A 20,151-nucleotide genomic window follows, 5' to 3' on the forward strand; every position below is an offset into this window, starting at 1 on the left:
AATAATTAGTTTGTCAGACGATAAATGATCCACCACAGAGAAATAAAGACGCGAGCCCTCATCAACGAGATAAAAAGGGCCCACCAAAGCTTGTTCCCACGATTAGCCAGAGAGAAGCACTTAGAGGGAGATCAGTAAGGATAAAACAAATTTGAAGTAAAGCTGTGTGTTCTGTCTGTACGTTTTAGATGGTCTACTAAATATAAAGCAGGCGTGAATTAAATGTATCTCAAATGAATGTCTCTTAAATTGATATTTGAATGTGATTTTTCGATGACGGCCAAGCAAAAATGACTTCCCGCGCAACTATCACATCTGTGCACAAAAACGATTATTTTGAGCACTTTTACTGCACCTCGCGCAAGCATATAAAATCCTTGAACAGGCAAATAAAGTGAGACAGCACTGAACTGACGCCCCCTTGCACATACGTATGTGCTGCACACTCGGATATAAACTCTCCTTACGCGGTAGTTTTCTATTCACTTCGCGCAAGCCATGGCCCTTGTTTCCCTGAATGCAATCTGTAACATTGCATTACGTTACGTTGCCGGGCCAGTCCAAACACCTCTTGTGCTTAGACAATTTATGAGGGTTGCATCAGGCAAGCTCACTAGAGTCTGCCCAAGAGCTGTTTTCTCAGGACAGTCTGCACAGCTTTCAGGGCTTTAATAACAAGATATGTGAATGACACATGCATGAAAGTGTCTTGTTACAAAGTTAGAGAATGTTCAGACAAGGACATGGATAAGATTGATGATGATACATGGAACAAATCTCAACAATACGTAAACAACGGAGGAGTTGGTTGGTGGTGGAGCCATGCATGGGCGTGGTTTGACAACAAGCCTGGCTTGGAGCTCATGGGAGAATCTCTTGCTGGGAGAGCAGGTGTTCTGCAGACCAGCTCGGCTTTTGAATGATTTTGTTAAAGTTCTGGATAAAAGTCTTCAACTTTATTCAGCGGTTTCCTGATCTCTTTTCCTTTTTTTGTTTAGGTTTTGCAGTTACCACAAATATGCATACATAGATACCCTCTCCTGATGCAATGAAATGGCTTGAGATTTAGGTAATGTCTGTTAGTCTCTATTGTCTAAGTTAGTCATGCGTTCTCGAAACAAATACAATTAGCCAGCTCTCTAAGAAATATATTTCGGGGTTTGGGGCGTCATCGAGTTCAGCCCTCCTGTGTGTAACATCAGTATTGGCAGTATTGGCAGTATTCTTGCTTGATAATTTTCCTCATTGTGGATCAGATACTCTGTACAGCCTTTGCTGAACTTTACAAAGATTAGACAAATTCCTTATATATCCATAGATATATAAGGCATTTTGCCTATGCCTTTCAGGGCTTCTGCAAACAGGAATTTCTTTGGTTTGTCGGCAGGACAGACAAAATCTTTTACCATGTAAACAAGACGTAACTTGAGAATTCACTTACCTGTTGACAACAAACCAAGGGTTTGTTGTCAACAGATAACCGTTGGTGCAGCAATCATGAGCAGTCATGATTGCTGCATCAACGGTTTTACACTAATATGTGTGAAATATTAGCTTAATGATATCATTTTTAGTTTTCAGTGTTATCATTTACAAGACCATAACCACATTCACGCTCCATTATAAAGCTTTGAAAATCTTTGTTTGCCTGGAATTTTCTGTTGGGGGTCGAACACATTGGTCAAATAAGTATGATCCATGAAAATAACTTTTTAGAACTAGAGAAACGCCAGGAGGGAGGCTGAGGTCGTGTCCCGAACAGAGGCACTGGAATACCAGATGGAAGCAAAGAAGACATAAGGGATGAACAAGAATGGTCAGCCTTAAGATTTGCTGAACTGCAGGGATAACATATACAGTTATAAAATACATTTATACTAAAAGTCTGTCGTAATGCGTTTCAGGCAGTGTTTCGGCACGTTAATGTCGTTATCATAGCATAGGATGCCATAATGCCCACCCCTAAACATTGTCACTGAGCATTTAAACCAGGTTTGGCAGTCCAAATTCACAATATTGGAGGGGTCTCTCTGCTGCCCTGGACTCAGAGCTCACGCAGTTTGCCAGGTTGAGGATAATGAACGAACCTGAGTGCAAGACCAGCTGAGTGCAACAATATATTTTGAGATTAACACAATTATTCTATTATGATAATGACAAGCTAGCATTGCAAATGATAGCACTGCTCTAGTCATGGAGCTTTTTCGAAAGAGGTCAAGGATTTTTAGGTTGGATTGAATCTAGTAGAATTTCAGTTGATAGTTCGCATTTCTTCCATGGCTACAGTATGTTGTGTTTGTTAGAATTTTTTTTCATATCTGGCAAACCAAGGTACCAGGGGAATTGGGAATGTTAACACACAGGCTAAAGCAAAACAAATTCAAAAGAGAACATGCTTTTTACAGTATTTAGACAAAGCATGCTTAATGGCTGATGAAATATCATGGTCATTCTATGATTTAGTATAGTGATTTTGTTACATATATGGCTTGTACATTGCAAAGTCCTATCGCAATGAATGCCTCTTTGAAAGCAGGAGCATTGGAATGTTGGTTATTGTGTTGTTAGTAACGTTTTTTGGTCATTGTTAAGTAATTATTATAAAAATGACTGACCATTATTGGAAGACATTGTTGTGTTTAATAATGCTGCAGCATTTCTAATGCGAGACGTTGCTGAACAAAGCTGTCAATAGCCTAGGTTAAGGTATATTTAGTATATTACATCTTTGGGACTTCTCAAGAACCTTGAGTGTGTTATTTTGTTAAAAACACTCATAAAACCAGATTTAAGGGCCAAGCACAGTGAGAATGTCACGTCGGTTATCCTCAAGTGTTAAATTCTGCATGTTTAGTAGCCACAAGACAGGAGACAACCGATCAACAGAGAAGACTCCAACAGCTCAAAACAAGAACTAAAACGTCTTGATGCTGCTGTTTTGCACTTTTATTTTGTAATTGTTAAATGGCACTTTGTTCTGTTTTGAGTGTGATTTGTTTGGAATTCAGTGTTTGATGTTAATACTAGCGATCAACCGATATATCGGCCGGCCGATATTATCGACCGATATTTGCATTTTTTTACTTGTATCGTATTGGCTGATATTTTTTTTAGTATTGGCCGATTTTTTTATTTTATTTTATTATATTTTTTTGGCGTGATTTACAGGCAGTTCAATAAATGTTCATTTTTTAAAATTGAGACATTGTAACATTTGTTATCATCATTGTGTCATTTTTATGATGTATATTGAGGGAGGCTTAGCCTGGAAAACCAGACCCACATCTAGAAATCTGTAGGGTCTGGCAACGAGTAATGAAAATGGCCCAACTCGAGGGGCGGCACCAAGCATGCATTTGAAAATATCACTGGATAACACACATTGGATAACACTATGACCAATCAGAAGAATACAAGGGGTGACGTATCCAGACCAGTGGAGCTAACCAATAGATAAGACTCTTGCCGTATCCGGTCGCTAAAACAGCAACGCTTTTGGCCCGCCTATATTGATACATCGATGTGATTGATTAATGTTCTGGGCCAGGGGAGGCCCAGAATATACACAAGTATATAGCTCGTTCCCAGAGTGACTCGCTGAGCAAATTCAAATTAGGGATCGACTGATTAATCGGCCGGGCCGATTATCGGCGCCGATATGAGTCATTTTGACCCATATCGGCATCGGCCTTTTTTTTGATCCGACGGCCGATAAGAGATCAATTTAAAACTGGGTTATTTTGGCTCTGATGCAGCCGCGCCTCTCTGTCTGCTGTCACTACGCTGTCTCCAGCATTGTCCCACCCACAACACCATCTGATTGGTTACACGCTCTGGTTACACGCAGAGCAACGACGGGTAACAGCCAATCAGCAGTGAAAGCGGTGCATGCACAGTGCTCACACACATACGGCGGAGAGGAGAAAAGGTTGGTTTGGTTTGGTTTCGAGGTAAGTTAAGGCAGCAGACTCTCCCGAAATTGTAATAAACATCCCAGTCCTCTACAACTCACAACTACTAGTAACATTACTGTGAGCCCATTAACGTTATATAAACATAAGCGGCAGCTCTGCTCGCAGTCCGGCATCCAGGCATGCCTGTTTATCACTCGAAACAAGGTTTGTTGATAATATCGATAGGGAAATAGTCTGTGATAATAGAAGTCTGTGTGTGAGTGAGAGTAAAAACCTAATAAACTCAATTCAGTCCAGTTTTGTTGCAGGGAAGCACGTTAAGCGGTGGTTATACTTCTACAACTGCGTAATGCGCTATCCAACTGCGTAACCACGGAGCCCCTCGAGCCCTTAGGCTTTAAGGTGAAGGCTGATTAGCTTTTAGCGTAACGTTAGCCCAGCGGTCCGCTTTCTCCTTCTCTGGCTCTAGACGCTCCGCAGACTGTAGCGAAACTCTACAACTCACGACTACTAACGGTACTGTGAGGCCCAATACGTTAGCAGCACCTGTCTGTTCCTATGATAAACACTGATTATGAAAGTGAAGATGCTGTAGGCTATTTAGTGTTTTTTAACGGTTTAATCACTTGAAACAAGGTTGCCGATAATATTGATAGGGAAAAAGTCTGATAAAAGTAAGAAGTGTGCGTGTGTCTGTGTGTGAGACAGAGAGAGAGAGAAAGAGAGAGAGAGAGAGAGAGAGAGAGAGTAAAATTCAGTTAGTTTTATTGCAGGGAAGCACGATGAGGGGATGGCTAGAGAATAGTGTGTGCGTGTGTGTGTGTGTGTGTGTGTGTGTGTGTGTGTGTAAGCCACATGAGAAGCTGCAGAAACTGACAGCGTCTGTCTGAGAGAAAACTGTCGGGCAATAATGGCTGTTTAACTAGTGAACTATTTATTTATTTAAATTTTCAGTTAACTTCATTAGAACACCCTGCACTTTTTGTTTTTGTTTGAATTTAAAAGAAAGATAAGTAAAAGATTTCAGTGAGCCATTTATTTGTTTAAATTGTGTTATGTTGCAAATCTTATAAGCTGTTGTGTTTATTAAACATATGCTTAAAGGCATTTAATAAAGTTAAGTGTTGGAGTTTGTATTATTCAAAATTTTGACGCCAATCTTTTCCCTTTTTCTGTAAATTAATATCGGCTCCAAATATCGGTTATCGGCCCCCTTGACTACTAATAATTGGTATCGGTTGGTGCTTGCGCGAGAACTCTGGATTTCCAGGGTATTATCGGCTCCAAATATCAACTCAAGAAAATCTGTATTGGCGTATCGGTTATCGGCTAAGGCTGATGAAAAAAAATCAGTATTGGCCCTAAAAAAATCCATATCGGTCGATCCCTAGTTTTTACATTATTGAAGGTTTTTATACCAAACAATGTAAAATTATGATATTCTGGAAATAATACAGTTTGGTATAATTGTATTTAAATAGTTTACTAAATGAAGAGCCGTTTAGGAGCTAAAAGAGCCGGCTCTTATCACTGGGCCGAGCAAAATGATCTGGCTCACTACAAAGAGCAGGCTTGCATTGCTGGGCCGAGCCAAATGACCTGGCTCACTAGAAAGAGCTGGCTCTTACTGCTGGGCCGAGCCAAATGGCTCACTAAAATGAGCAGGGGCCTCTACGAATTCTCTTTTTTGCATAGGAAATTTCCTTTCCTATGGAGATGACCCGGAAGTACTTGGAGGAAAGGTGGTTCAAATTCAAAAAAAGCTTAGAAAAGGAGCTTTGATGCATCCTTTAACCCTTCTTTAGCATTCATTTTAAATACTGCTGTCTTTGCCTATGTTCGAAAGGAAGCACCTTTTCATCTCTCCTTGACCCAATGACGTTTTCCACAAAGGTTAAGGAAAGGAGGCATAAAGGTTTGGAGATTGGACTATTCGTAGAGGCCCCAGGAATTCCAATCACTACTTATCTCAATCTTCTTCTGCATATCATAACAAAGTTACTGTTCATTACTGACTGCAGTGCTCCCTATTGGCATTACACTAATTAAGCTAACACCACAGAACACAGCAGGCTGTAGAGCTTTTTTAGTTTCGAGGTAATTACATGCACGGATTCAGTCGTTAAAAAAAAGAGAGATCATTTTTTATTCCAAACAGCTAAATAATAGTAACTACGAGCATTCCCGTAGCAAGATATGAGGTCACCGATGGACCTCGTCATTATTTTTGGAGCTAAACATGAAATTGAAAACTAAAAACGAAAATCAGGGGTTGAGAACTTGTCTGAGATGAGTGCATGCTTAATCAAGTTCAGAATTGTTACTGAGTGTGACCTCTGGTGAAAGCACATCAGACACAGAGGCAGAAACGAAATAGTTCTCACTAATGGGGAAACATTACCGGATCCTTATAAGGATATTGGATAGCCTTATTCCAAATATCCAAGTTGGTAACTGTTATTATAGGATATTATAGCCTACAGGTATCTTATAGAAGAAAGCCTGGCTTATCTACAAACTAAAACCTACATGGCATAGAAATCAATAGATTACAAACCGATTTGACCCTTTAAAAGACTGCCCAGCAGCCCTCTACAGCTCCTTTAACTCCTACCTGGCCCCTCTACAGCTCCATTAACTTCTACCTGACCCTACGGGCTGCTGTGAAGCCTGGATAACGCAGCGAGTGAAGGTGTTCGGATTCACATTATGTCCTCCCCTTTAACTCAAGGTATGCATTTTCCGTCTACGTTTATTCTCTCAATAAATCTGCTGAATTTACACAAAAGAGCTGCATTTGCAGAATTCGCTATAAATCTTAAAATGTAAAAATTAGGAGAATACATAATAATAGCGGGAAGATGGCATCATTTTATGAACTAGTTCACGTTATCGTTTCATTGAAATGCGTGCATTTAGTTCCGCCCATGCAGCGACAAAGAATTGTCCGGACAAAGATCTCCACAGAGCGGTCCCTAGTGCCCGAGTGAGCCGGTAACCTTTAGCCTACTTTCCCCCGCCGCTGCTTGGCCACCAGCGATGCGGTGACCACCGAAGCCTCGTCTCAACGAATAAACAACCCCACGGCATCTGAACCTGGAGCATGAATAACAGTCCTATCCACTACTGACGACCTGTATGAAGAAATGTAGAGGAAATGGTAATGAAGAATACCTGACGCTCCTCGTTGCCGAACTATCGCTGTGCGGGTCTCCCAGTGGACACGTCCCCTCTCAGATGTCTTTTAAACCAGGGCTCTCTGCACGGACTGACCCATGAGGAGACTGGATGGCAACAAGTTGTTACAAGTGCAATGAGCAAGCAGGAGAGCATTCGGTGCGCGTGTGATGAGGGGCGCGGGGCGGAGCCTGTTAGCCGGGGGGGGGGGGGGGGGGGGGGGGGGAGTAGAGCATGTGCTCTCACTTTCCTTTTTATCTTACCAAAAAGGAAGTATTATTACTACTACTACTACTACTACCACTACTACTACTACTACTACCACTACTACTATTGCTACCACTAACAACAATAATATTAAAACAACAATAACATGTTTTGTGTTCAAATTATTTAATAGGCTAATTGCTGGGGATTTTTAAAAAAAAGTAGAGCTACATTTTGTAAATGCTCCATGACCAGAGCCGTGTGAAAACACAGAGACAGCTACGAGCCCAGAAGGATTTTAATACACATTGAGCCCATTAGCTTTTTTTTTGCAATCAACAAGTACATGGCAAACGTACATTAGCTGGTCAACATACAGTGTAGGAGTTGTTGTTGCTTGGTATGGTCAAACCCTAGCTGATGAGGAAGTCTGGTGAAGCTGAAGTTCAAGTTAAGGAATAAATTAATAAGCTTGTAGAAAAATAATTAACTTATATGATGAAATTTATATTTACATTATAAAATATTTGTTTTAAGTGACATACAAAATATTAACAAATGTGCAGATTGATATGTGCATAAATACAATAACAGGTTCAAAAGTGTACTTCAACATTTACTCAACATTTACATCAACAATACAAAATGAGAGTGAATGGACACCTTTGTTACATTTGCGATCTATGAAGCTAATCAATATTCCGATGCAGTCGAGATTCGAAAGGCTTGTAGCTAAAGCTAAGTTTTATTGGTTATCATGAAAATGTGGAGAGGACATCACACTGTGTCGAGCGCTGCAATGGTGAACGCGCCATGTTGAGAGGTTGCTGCCTTTGTTTGTCTGTTGGTTAAGCCTCTCAAGATGGAGCCCGGCATGACATAACTTCAGATTTCCTATTGCTAGCTCTTAAAGGGTAATTCCGGTGTAAAATGGATTTTCGATATGTTTTGTATGATAATGAGTTGAAACGTTCGTTTTGGAGCACAAAAATTGTATATAGACGCTTTCTTCAGTTGGCTGTTTTTAGCCGATTCTATCAAAACGCTATAAACTTGGAACGATGGGGCATTTGTTATGGTAAAAACTTAATCGCTATTTTAAACCACTTAAAAGGCTTAAAGTAGCCCGACACTTCTCTGGTAGTATAATAAGGGTCTTAACATATAAAACGAGGCATTGAGAACTTTGCAAGTGTACAGATTGTTTATTAAAAATGAAATTTTATACACACAATACCGTCAGTAGATCACCCGTCGACGCCATTTTGTTTTTAAGACTCGATAAGTAGATTGGCGAACACAGAGCTTGCGTGTTGCTGACGGATGTCACAATCTCTGTGTTCGTCAATCTACCTATCGAGTCTTAAAAACAAAATGGCGTCGACGGGTGATCTACTGATGATGTTGTGTGTATAAAATGTATTTTTTTATAAACAATCTGTACACTTAAAAAGTTCTCAATGCCTCGTTTTATATGTTAAGACCCTTATTATACTACCATAGACGTGTCGGGCTACTTTTAGCCTTTTAAGTGGTTTAAAATAGCGATTTAGTTTTTACCTTAACCAGTGCCCCCATCGTTCTAAGTTTATAGTGTTTTGATAGAATCGGCTATAAACAGCCAACTGAAGAAAGCGTATATATACGTTTTTTGTGCTCCAAAAAGAACATTTCAACTCGTTATCTTACAAAACATATCCCAAATCCATTTTACATCGGAATTACCCTTTAAGTTGTAGCACTGGGGCTGATGTATTTGCTTCTAAAATTATTTATAGATTATTCATTTTTTCACATCATAGCACATCACATCACATCACATCGTGGCCTGTGTAGCTTTTGAATTTGTAGGTAAATTGATTATTTTAATTTTTTTAGACACTCAGTGACAGGGGAACAAATTCTTATTGAAGGTGCCATTGAGTTCACTGCTAACAAACCACCAGGGGCTGTGTCACACTGGATTAACTGATGTGACGCCGCTGATGCTAGCCGGCAGCAACAATTATTTTTTCCCCCCTAACCCTTACCTGCAGACACACTGATATCCCATGTCTAAAGCTGTAGGCAGTAGTGTAATTAGAGATCAACATATTAAAAACTTTACAAGGAATTGTTCAGGCTCATACTTGAATATATCAAGTTGGCTTATCGGGATTCTGCTCGATTACTTAGAACTGTACATTCTCAAGAGTAATTTTGTCTGGCACTGTCAAAAGCCAGGTAGAGAATCCCGAGGATATGTTGGATGCGTAAATCAGATGGATTCCATAGTGTCAGTGATCCATGCCAGCGGGCCATAAAGTGATGATGCTGTTCTGAAGGTGAGGAGTCCAGTGGGAGAGGCTTCGTTCCTCAATGCACAGAGTATACATCGCCAGCCTAGTCTCCGGCATGTCACAGCTGTGGTCAGAAGAACATACTCTGTCCCTCTGTGTACAAGTGTGTGTGTGTGTTGTATACTTCCATATGTCTTTATATTTTTTGTCTATGAATTACGATTTAATTCAAATATAGACATATGGAAGTGTGTGTGTGTTGTATACTTCCATATGTCGATATATTTTTTGTCTATGAATTACGATTTAATTCAAATATAGACATATTGAGGTGTGTGTGTGTTGTATACTTCCATATGTCTATATTTGAATTACGCCGTTACTGCCCGGTCAGATTTTTTAAAGATACTTAGCGTACCGTCAATTATTGGTGAACTAGGCATGATGCTGTAGTTATTTTTCATTTTGTAGATACCTGCCGCTAGTTATTACTGAATCTAGGTGCACAAATGTTGTTTTTTTTGGGATATCTATAATGCATAATATAATATGTTGGAGGCCTAGAGCTGCCATGTATAAAAGTATTCCATCTGAAACCCTCGATCTGTACTTCATAAAATAGTGATTGACGTAGCTAACGCAAATGTCATCTCTGTTCCCTGTCTGACTCACACCAGTGTTATTCACCCTAACCAAACACCAACATATTGTATATTGAGGCATGCCTTACAAAAGGTAGCGCTCGTAAATGGTCGAAAACGATTGTGATAATGTTACGAAGTCACATTAAGCAAAAATCCACTTGTGTTTTTGCGTTAGGCTAGGCTGATAAGAGATGGATGTTTGGGACAAGGAGCAAGCTGAGAAAGCATAACAAAATAAGCAAACATTTCCAAGATTTCTTAGAAATGTTTGTGTTGTTTTTTGGACGAATCGTCCAGAAATAATCAACCAGAAGTCTAGCATTACCATACTGATTGGTCATTCAACCAGTCAAAATCAGCTCTTACTCATTAACGACAGACTGGCTGTGGGTGTCCCACAGAAGATGTCTCTGTGGGTGCCGGTCAGGCTGTAGGGTACTGGGCTTGCCCTCATACCCAGCAGCAGGATGGGCGAGGGGGCAGATAGGAAGCGAGTCTGTCGGTGATGCCGGACCATCAGACGCCCAACCCAGCATGCACAACCTGTAGCCCATCCCAGCTATTTTTGTGGTTAAAAACCCACACAAAGTATGAGAGGTCGAGAATGACAAGGTTTGAAAGATAATGACTTTGTTATCTCTGAAACATAAGTAATAACTTACTTAACTTTATAACTTACATAAATTGATTTGTAAAGATAGTTTAGTTTAGTTTTATTTCAGCATTATGGCAGGTCCATGAAGACTGCATACAAAAAAACATTATCGCAAACAATGAAATACTTATGCTGTAACAATAAGAACATATTTAAAAAGTCACCTCAATATTTATTATTTCAAAATAGAAGCTAAATCAAAACCAACAGGAAAAATAGACAGTCCATTGTCATTCAAGAGTCTGCACGTACCCCGCACCGTTGCGCCTGGACGAACCGCGCCAGCACCCGGAGCAATGCCCCTCTCCGCAGACAGGTAGTCCGAGGGAGGTACGTGCGGCTGAGCTACATCGCGCACCTCACAAACCCGGGCAATCAGGGACATTTGAATCACCTGGCGGAAGGAGAGGACATAGGGGTTTTAAAGGCCGGGAAGGCGCCAGACGGAGGAAAGAGACCAAGCTGGAGAGACGCAGGAGGGAGAGAGCGCCCTATGCCGCAACTAATGCTGTAACACTTCCTTCCCCAGGCCTGAGCGGGAAAAGCCGGGAGCGAGAACCACGCCGACCGCACCGACGGACCGGACCAAGAGATGCCTCCCCCTTTTTTGCCCCGTAGAGGAAGAATTTACCGTACGATTTCCTCTTTTTGAGCTGCCGGGAATAAATCTGTTGCACCGAGCCCTGTTTCAGCGTTTTATTCGTGTCCCCCCGCAACCGCCGACGACCATTCTCCACAGTGGTGGAGAATGCAGGCAACACGATCCCTTGACTAACCCCAAACCGAACCAGGATGAAGCCAGCAGAGCAACCTGCCACAAGGGACGAGGAGATCGAGATCCTGAGGAGATGTATTATCTGGATGGCCGAGCAGCTCGGTCGGGAACCTGCTTACGCCACCCCTACGAAGTGGCTTACCAAGATGGGTCCGGACGACGACGTCGAGGCGTACCTCGAGATCTTCGAGCGGACCGCGGCTCGGGAACGGTGGCCAGCAGACCAGTGGGCCCACATCCTAGCGCCCTTCCTGACTGGGGAAGCCATCCTCGCCCATTATGGACACAGCCTCCCAGCCCGGGCGCAACGATACCATGACTGGACCTACTACCCGCTCAGCTCAGTGAGAAGCCAGATTTCACACCTTGTCTACCTAGCCGAGCGGTGGCTCGCAGATGGAGATGGACCCCCGTTGCTGGACCGGCTCGTGATAGACCACTGCATCCGATCTCTGCCCCCTGGTGCCAAACGCTGGGCCTCCGGGAACCAACCCGGGTCGGTGAACGACCTCATCGAACTCCTGGAAAACCATCAGGTCACCCAGCGGCTGTGCGGAGGAACAGTCCCGCCTCCCGGAGGAGAGGCGGGACTGTACGGACGACATACACGTCGTCCGTACAGCGACACGTACGGACGACGGAGACACGTACGGACGACGGAGACCCAACGCCTCCAGGCCCCGCCCATCCGAGCCCCAGCCTACCCAACTCAGACCACCTTGGCCCGCATAGGCCCCCGCCACTCAGGGCCCCTGAGAGAGGAGAGAGAGGAGGCCCCCGAGAGAGGAGTGGAGGTGTTACACCTGCGGCCAGAAGGGCCACCTTACACGCCATTGTTCCGGAGCCGGGGACGTGTCTATGCCCACGGCCAGTCCGTTGGACCGGAGAGGAGGAGTCCGCTCCGCACCACATGCTGGTCTCACGAGAGAAACGTATCCCCAAGCCTGCCGGTACGGCAGGGGCGGCAAGACACCCACGCCCTCCTCAACTCAGGGAGCATGGTCACCTTGGTCCGACCCGGTCTGACCGACGGAACTCACGAACGGAATATCGAGGTGGGCTGCATCCACGGCCAAACCGAGACATATCGCATGGACCGGATCACCGTACAGACCCCGAAGGGGACCTTCACGGTCCAGGCTGGGGTGGTGCCGAACCTTCCCGTGCCACTATTAATTGGACGGGACTGCCCCATTTTTAAAAGACTATTAGGGCAGAGCTTCGGCCACCCCGACCCCAACATCCCAGAACCAGACCACGCCGGCTGCGTAGACGGCCCGCCTATATGGCAGCCCATCCCACGCTATTCCGGTCAGACTCTGACGGCGACGAGCTTCCCGACAGTCCCACGAGAGAAGCGGTACGCCAGCCACACACCTCGTCCACCGACTCCCTTCCACCGGGGACACGATGACCGCCTCCAAAGGGACACCCCGCCAGGTGAGAGGGAGAGTCCAGCCCTCACTGAGATCTCAGATTTCCCCCTGGCCATCAAGGGAGGCGCGGACAGGGGCGGTCAGTTCGCCACCGCCCAGCTGGAAGACGACGCCCTTAGAAATACCTGGGGACACGTGCAGGTCCACGACGGCATATCACAGGACTCTGTGAGTGACCGGCAGTACCCACATTTTAGTACACAGGGGGGATTGTTGTATAGGGTAGTACAGAGGGGAGTAGATGAGGCGGAACAGTTGGTCGTTCCAAGGACGTATGTGAGCAAAGTACTCTATATGGCCCACAACCACCTCCTGGGGGCTCATCTGGGGATGGCCAAAACTAGGCACAGAATATTGAACAGGTTTTACTGGCCTGGGGTGAAAAAGGACGTGGAGGACTACTGCCGGACTTGCCCCGAATGCCAACGCACCGCCCCGAGGCCCTCAGTACGGAATCCCCTCATCCCCATGCCATTAATAGAAGTCCCGTTCGACAGACTCGGGTTAGACATTGTAGGCCCCCTTCCCAGAACTAGCCGAGGCCACCGCTACATCTTAGTCATGGTAGATTACACAACCCGCTACCCAGAGGCTGTTCCTCTCCGCGCCGCCACAGCCAAGGCGGTGGCGAAGGAATTACTGATTTTATTTAGCCGGGTGGGGTTAGTCAGGAAGATCCTGACGGATCAGGGCTCTTGTTTAATGTCCCCCCCCCCAGACAGACGTGGTAGAGGTTCAATAAGACCCTGAAAACCATGCTGAAAGAAGTCATGGAAGTGGACGGGAAAAACTGGGACCAGCTGCTTCCGCACGTCCTGTTTGCCATCAGGGAAGTACCCCAGGCCTCCACGGGTTTCTCACCGTTTGAACTCCTCTACGGCAGATGACCGAGAGGACTGCTCGACATCGCCCGGGACGCATGAGAGAGCCAACCTTCCCCCCATCCTACCGTCATCGAGCATGTAGAGCAGGTTCGGGGCCGGATGGCGCAGATTTGCACCATCCGGCGCAAATCTGGTGCACCTTGAAGAGCCCAACAAGCCCAAGCCGGAGTGTACAGCAGAGGAGCCCAACTGCGCACCTACAACCCGGGGGAACAGGTACTCGTCCTCGTCCCGACCTCAGAGTGCAAGTGCCTGGCCAAATGGCAGGGGCCCTATGACGTGATCGACCGGGTTGGCGACGTCAACTACCGGGTGAGACAACTGGGAAGACGCAAGGCCGTCCGATTATACCACATCAACCTCCTGAAGCGGTGGCAACCACAGACCGCCCCGCGGGACCCAGCTCTCCTGACCCTGGCCGCTCGACTTTCCATTCCCGAGGTTCCAGTGGGGGAGCTGCTGGGCCCGAGCCAATCCCAGGACATGAGGGAGATGGTACTCCAACACCTCTACGTTTTCTCTGAGCGACCCGGGAGGACCACAATCGCCAGCCACGACATCCAGACGGAACCGGGAGCCAGAGTCCGCCTCAGCCCCTACCGGATCCCGGAGGCACGGCGCACCGCCATCAGGGCAGACGTCGCAATCATGCTGCAGATGGGGGTCATAGAGGAGTCCCACAGCGACTGGTCCATCCCGGGGGTTCTGGTCCCCAAACTGGATGGGACATTCAGGTTCTGCAATGACTTCCGTAAGTTGAATGAGGTATCGGCACTTCGACACATATCCTATGGCCCGAATAGATGAATTGATAGAGTGGTTGGGCCCGACACGTTTCATATCCACCGTGGACCTGACAAAGGGATACTGGCAGGTCCCCCTCACCCAGCGGGCCCGGGGGGAAGACGGCGTTCGCAACACTCGACGGGCTCTATCAATACACTGTCCACCCATTCGGGGTGCATGCCGCGCCCGCGACCTTCCAGCGAATGATCGATCGGATCCTTCGGGACCACCGGGAATACACCGCCGCGTACATCGACGACATGGTCATTCACAGCAACATCTGGGACCTACATCTACACCACCTCTGAGCCGTCCTGGGAGCGCTCTGGACCGCCGGCCTCACAGGCAACCCTAAAAAGTGCCGCCTGGGCCTGGAAGAGGCCACCTATCTGGGCTATCGTGTCGGGAGGGGCAACGTAAAACCCCAGGAAGAGAAAGTGCAAACCATCCGGACCTGGCCCAGGCCGCAAACCAAAAAACAGGTGAAGTCATTTCTGGGACTCGTCGGGTACTACCAGCGGTTCATCCCCACATTCGCAACGCTGGCCAGCCCCCTCCACGAGTTGACCTGGAGAACTCTACCTGACCGAGTGGAGTGGACGGAGGAGGTCAAGGAGGCCTTCTCACGCCTGCGGCAGGCCCTCTGCACCGGGCCACTACTGATCACCCCCGACTTTGACCTCCTCTTCGTGGTCCAGGCCGACGCATCTGAGGTGGGGCTGGGGGCTGTCCTGTCCCAGGTCCGGTCAGGAGAGGAGCACCCGGTGACCTTCATCAGCCGGAAACTCCTGCCAAGCGAGAGGTCCTACTCCACCGTGGAAAAGGAGGCGCTGGCAATCAAGTGGACCCTGGAGAAACTCCGGTACTACCTCCTTGGACGCAGCTTCACCCTCGTCACAGACCCCCCTGAAATGGATGGCGACGGCCAAAGACGCAAACGCAAGGGTGACGCGCTGGTTCCTGGCTCTACAGGACAACCACTTCCAGGTGGTCCATCGGCCAGGACGGGCGCACACCAATGCGGACACACTATCCCGGAGGGACACCTGCCTAGGGCTAACCAGAGGGACCCCCGACATGCTGCTGAGGGTGGGGGTGTGTGGCAACCCCGCGCCGTCGCACCTGGACGAACCGCGCCTGATTGCCCGGGTTTGTGAGGTGCGCGATCTAGATCTCCTGTTCAGGAATCAGGCCTTAGGTTATATCCCCAAACTGTGTGTCTTCCCCCTACATGCACTGACCAACCACAACACTCCCGTTCCCCCCACCCCAGTTCCCCATTAACTAAACATGCACTTATCCTCCTCTGATTTCTCAGTACATTACAGTGTTAACAATTGACATCTTAAACATTACAGTAATATCATATGTAGGGCAGTGAAATACTCAAGCAACCCATCACCTTATTAATTCAACTGATTTAAAACATACATAATAAACCACATGTACTTATGAGATGAGCTATGGATAATCAAATTAAACAAATCCCCATACCACATGGGTTAACATAAAGATATGACATACCCAAACACAATGACACTGTCAATGACAATAAGCATGCATTCAAATATTTGACAACAATTTTGTATGTGATTGTGGAATAGATTCATAATGCAGGCAGTGTTTGATTCTAACTAGTAGTTAACTTTAATCTGTAAATCAGTGTTAGTAACGTGAGAAAAAGATTACAGGGGGCTCCTTCTTCCTGTAATGTCTTGCCCTGCTCCAAGCTACATCACGCCTTTGATTGTTCCCTGTAGCGTTAATAACTTTCACCTGTCGCTCAATTTCTCTTCCCTCCAAGGGTATTTAATCAGTGTGTTTCCCACCTCCCTTGCCAATCATCTTTGTTCCTCTATATCAAATGTTCCAGCATTCCCGTTAGCGATCTTCCTTTTCCTGGTTTTTGATTCCTGTTTGTTCTCCCAGATTACACCTTTTACCTTCTCCCTGCCCGATTTGTTGCACCTGATCATTGAATTGATAACCCGTGTTACGACCAGTTAAGATAACTCGTATTAATCTGACATTTGCTTCTGAGTTGTGCATTTGAGTCCAACACATGTGTGCACCATTCGTTACAGTACGATCTGGCCGGCATGGACTAAGCAGACTCCGATTTGCTGCGGGCCGCTCTCCAAGCCTATCTTAAGAGAATCCACAAACAAGATGAGCAACTTATCTATCTGTTTCCTCTGCCTTCCTTACGAGGCAGTCTTCAGCCAGTTCTTCTTCCCTTCCTTCTTTCTGTCAACACTTGGTGCCTACCGCTCAGTGTTGGGGTAGTTACTCAAAAAAAGTAATTAGTAACTTATTACTAGTTACCTCTGTAAATTGTAATGAGATTATTTTACTACTTACTGCATTTAAAAAGTAACTTCACTACTTATTACTTTACTTTCCCGTTTCTTAATTTACTGTAGATACATGGACAAACATCATAGGCCTTTCATCACTAGTGATTATTGTATAAATCTATACAAAATAGCATATAAAACCATATGAAAGGCAAGGCAAGGCAAGGCAACTTTATGTATATAGCACTGTTCATACACAAGGCAGACTCAAAGTGCTTCACATATGAACATTGTCATGCAATAAAATTAATTTAAAAATAATTAATAGAAAAGATGAAAGGTGAAAGAATGATATCCCTGTCTGCACAAGTTTCAGAAACACAGGCTTTGGGAAACATGAGAACAAAAATTAAGTGGTCAATGAAAAATATAAAAAGGTCACTTTATCCCATACAATTAAAACAGAAATGCACTTAAGCGGCGGTGGCACATGCTGTTACTTTATGTCAGGGGTCGGCAACCCTAGGCACGCGTGCCACCACTGGCACGGGGCGGCATAATCATTGGCACATTGTGCTGTGAATTTTTTTATTATTAAAAAAATTCACAGCACAATGCGGCAGCATAATCATTACAACCGATTTTTTTTTTTGCACTTTATTCTGTTTTGGGCATTTCCTCCCAGTGCAAATATGTTTAAATTAGTTACAGAAAGCAGTGTTCTGAAATGGGATCAATTAATAGTTTTTAAACCTATGTTGTGAGCAGTGTTGGTCAAGTTACTTGGACAAAGTAATTAGTTACTGATTACTGATTACTTATCCAAGAAAGTAATCCAGTTACTTTACTGATTACTTATTTTCAAAAATAATTAGTTACTTTACTAATTACTTTGCTTAGTTACTTTTCAAAAACACACTAGCTATACACAACCTGAATACGCTTTTTTAAAACTTGTTTTTATTAGTCTCAATCTTTTTAACTATGCACATTGCAAACAAAAAAAAAAATTAAATGCAACAGTCTCTCATTTAAAGAAAATCGTTTTGGTGTGTATACACACCTTCATTCGAATAGATGTAAATAAAATACAGCAATACAATAATTAAAACCAAAGTCTCTATTAACATTTACATCTTTTAACAGTTGCAGTGCAGAGAGGAGTAATGTGTTTACCAAAACAGAAAATGCTGTTGCATGCCACATTTAGGCTGTTCTAATGTCAAAGAAGAGTATGTGTTTAAACTGTGTGTGTGTGGAAGGATGTGTTTCTCTGAGTGGGTGGATGTGAATGTCACTGTGTGTGTGTATGAAGGGGACTGCCCCTATGTTTGTGTGAGATTGAGGTTTGCTTCTACGTGTATGTGATGTGTGTATGTATGTAGAGGGATTTGTTAGTGTGTGTGTGTGTGTGTGTGTGTGTGTGTGTGTGTGTGTGTGTGTTTGTGGAGGGTAGTGCTTCTGTATGGGTGTGTGTGTGGAGGGGAGTGCTTCTGTATAGGAGTGTGTGTGTGTGTGGAGGGGATCTGACCCCTGTCATATGTCTGCAGGTTCAGCCAAGCGGAAAAGTGTGTGTGTTAGTCAAGTCTCATTTATGACAAGGCCCTATGTTTTTTTGTTTTCTTTCGGAGTGAAACAGTGGTTATTTCGCATCAGCAGAAGCTTTTCAAACCTCCCAGCAGAGAGCCTGTTCCTTTTCGGGGAAAGCATCAATCCACCCTAACTGAACAGCCTTTCAACTGGTGCACTGGATGGAGTTGGAGAGTTGTATTTCATGTACATCTTTTAGAGGTTTGGGAACTGATTTAGAATCCCAAGCTCATACCCAGACCTTAAATAGTCAGTTACTTCTTTTTCTGCTGAGAAGCTTTCTGTGGGTTGGTTCTCAAAATCAAAAAAGTCCACTTCAGCTGGGCTGGCTGGCAGTTGGGACACATTAGCATTGTCCGCTGCAGGAGCAACTTTACGACACTCTCTTATCAGAAGCTCCTTCACATGCTCTCTCCTACGCTCATCTCTCAGCCATCTAGGTTTGAACTTGGGACAAGTGGCCGCTGCAAGAAGTCCCTCTTGGCTATCCAGTACAGGATCAAAACAAATCTTGATGGCCTGTAAAATACAATACGATATAAATAAGAATATATTTATTTTTCTATATAATCTGCTATTTTAATTATTCTGCGATCTTAACTGACCTAAACCATCTCATGCCCTATCAATACTGTATGAGATTTAATTATCGTTGAGGTTATTTTGACCTCTTTATTTTAATCTTATGTTGATGTTATGACTAATATTCATGATTAATGATGATCAATATCCCTGATATTGAACTGATATTGAACTTTTATCATTTTAGTAATAGTGCTCACTGCTTAAAACAAACAAAGTGTAACATCTGCCCACCATGAATGGTATAATAAGTTTAACAAAACCACCCAAATCAATTATCAAATAATAATCTTACCTTTACAATGGCATCTGGAAGGCTGGCTGTCATTCTGGAGAGGTCATCTTTCAGGGCAAGTGTCTTTGACATCAGGCTTGTGAGCGTTGGTAGTAAAGTCCCATAGGTGCACTCATCCCCTTGTAAGATGTTGAGTGCTACTGTCAAGGGCTTCATCACAGTGCAGTATTCTTGCAAAAATAGGTAGTCCCTTTCATTAAGGCACTTGATTCCCAGTTTTACACACAGGGGATTCAGCTCGTTCATTGGAATTGTGATGATTCTGGAAATGGCCTCATACAGGGAATTCCACCTTACGGATGTGGGTACCATTAGCTTCCTGCGGCTGACTTCCTCCACCTGTTCAGAGGCCAATGTTGATCGACTTGCTTTAGTCCAGAGAGCGGTTCATTTTGCAATACTACTCCTATTTACAGCCTTGGTGTCTGCACAGGAATTTAGATGTTTGTCAACATCGCTTGTTGAAATCAGATTAATTGTGTGTGATGCACATCTGTAGTGTGGAGGGAGGCTAAACTGTCCATCACCAGATGAAAGAACTTCTATGACATCTGTAAAAGTCGGTTCCTCGTCATCACCTGCTTCATCATTTTCAGATTCAGACTCCAAATGACAGGGCTGACATACTCT

The 20,151-nt window shown here is 44.7% G+C and overlaps 1 protein-coding gene across 3 annotated transcripts in view; it reads right to left on the reverse strand.

Moving 5' to 3' along the window:
* slc6a22.1 (solute carrier family 6 member 22, tandem duplicate 1) overlaps window positions 1–19,598 on the reverse strand; it is a 31,902-nt gene extending 12,304 nt beyond the window's left edge. For 2 of the 3 annotated variants that reach the window (XM_079741923.1, XM_079741925.1), the window contains exon 1: window positions 7,089–7,216. The gene's annotated coding sequence lies outside the window, so the exon portion shown is untranslated. Of the gene's footprint in view, window positions 1–7,088; window positions 7,217–11,128; window positions 11,271–19,521 lie in introns of those variants that run through there. The other variant, XM_079741924.1, reaches the window with a different exon arrangement.
* Between the last annotated feature and the right edge of the window lie 553 nt (window positions 19,599–20,151).

This window comes from Pollachius pollachius (genome assembly GCF_949987615.1).
Source record: "Pollachius pollachius genome assembly, chromosome: 8".
In the NCBI taxonomy this organism is placed as follows: Eukaryota; Metazoa; Chordata; class Actinopteri; order Gadiformes; family Gadidae; genus Pollachius; species Pollachius pollachius.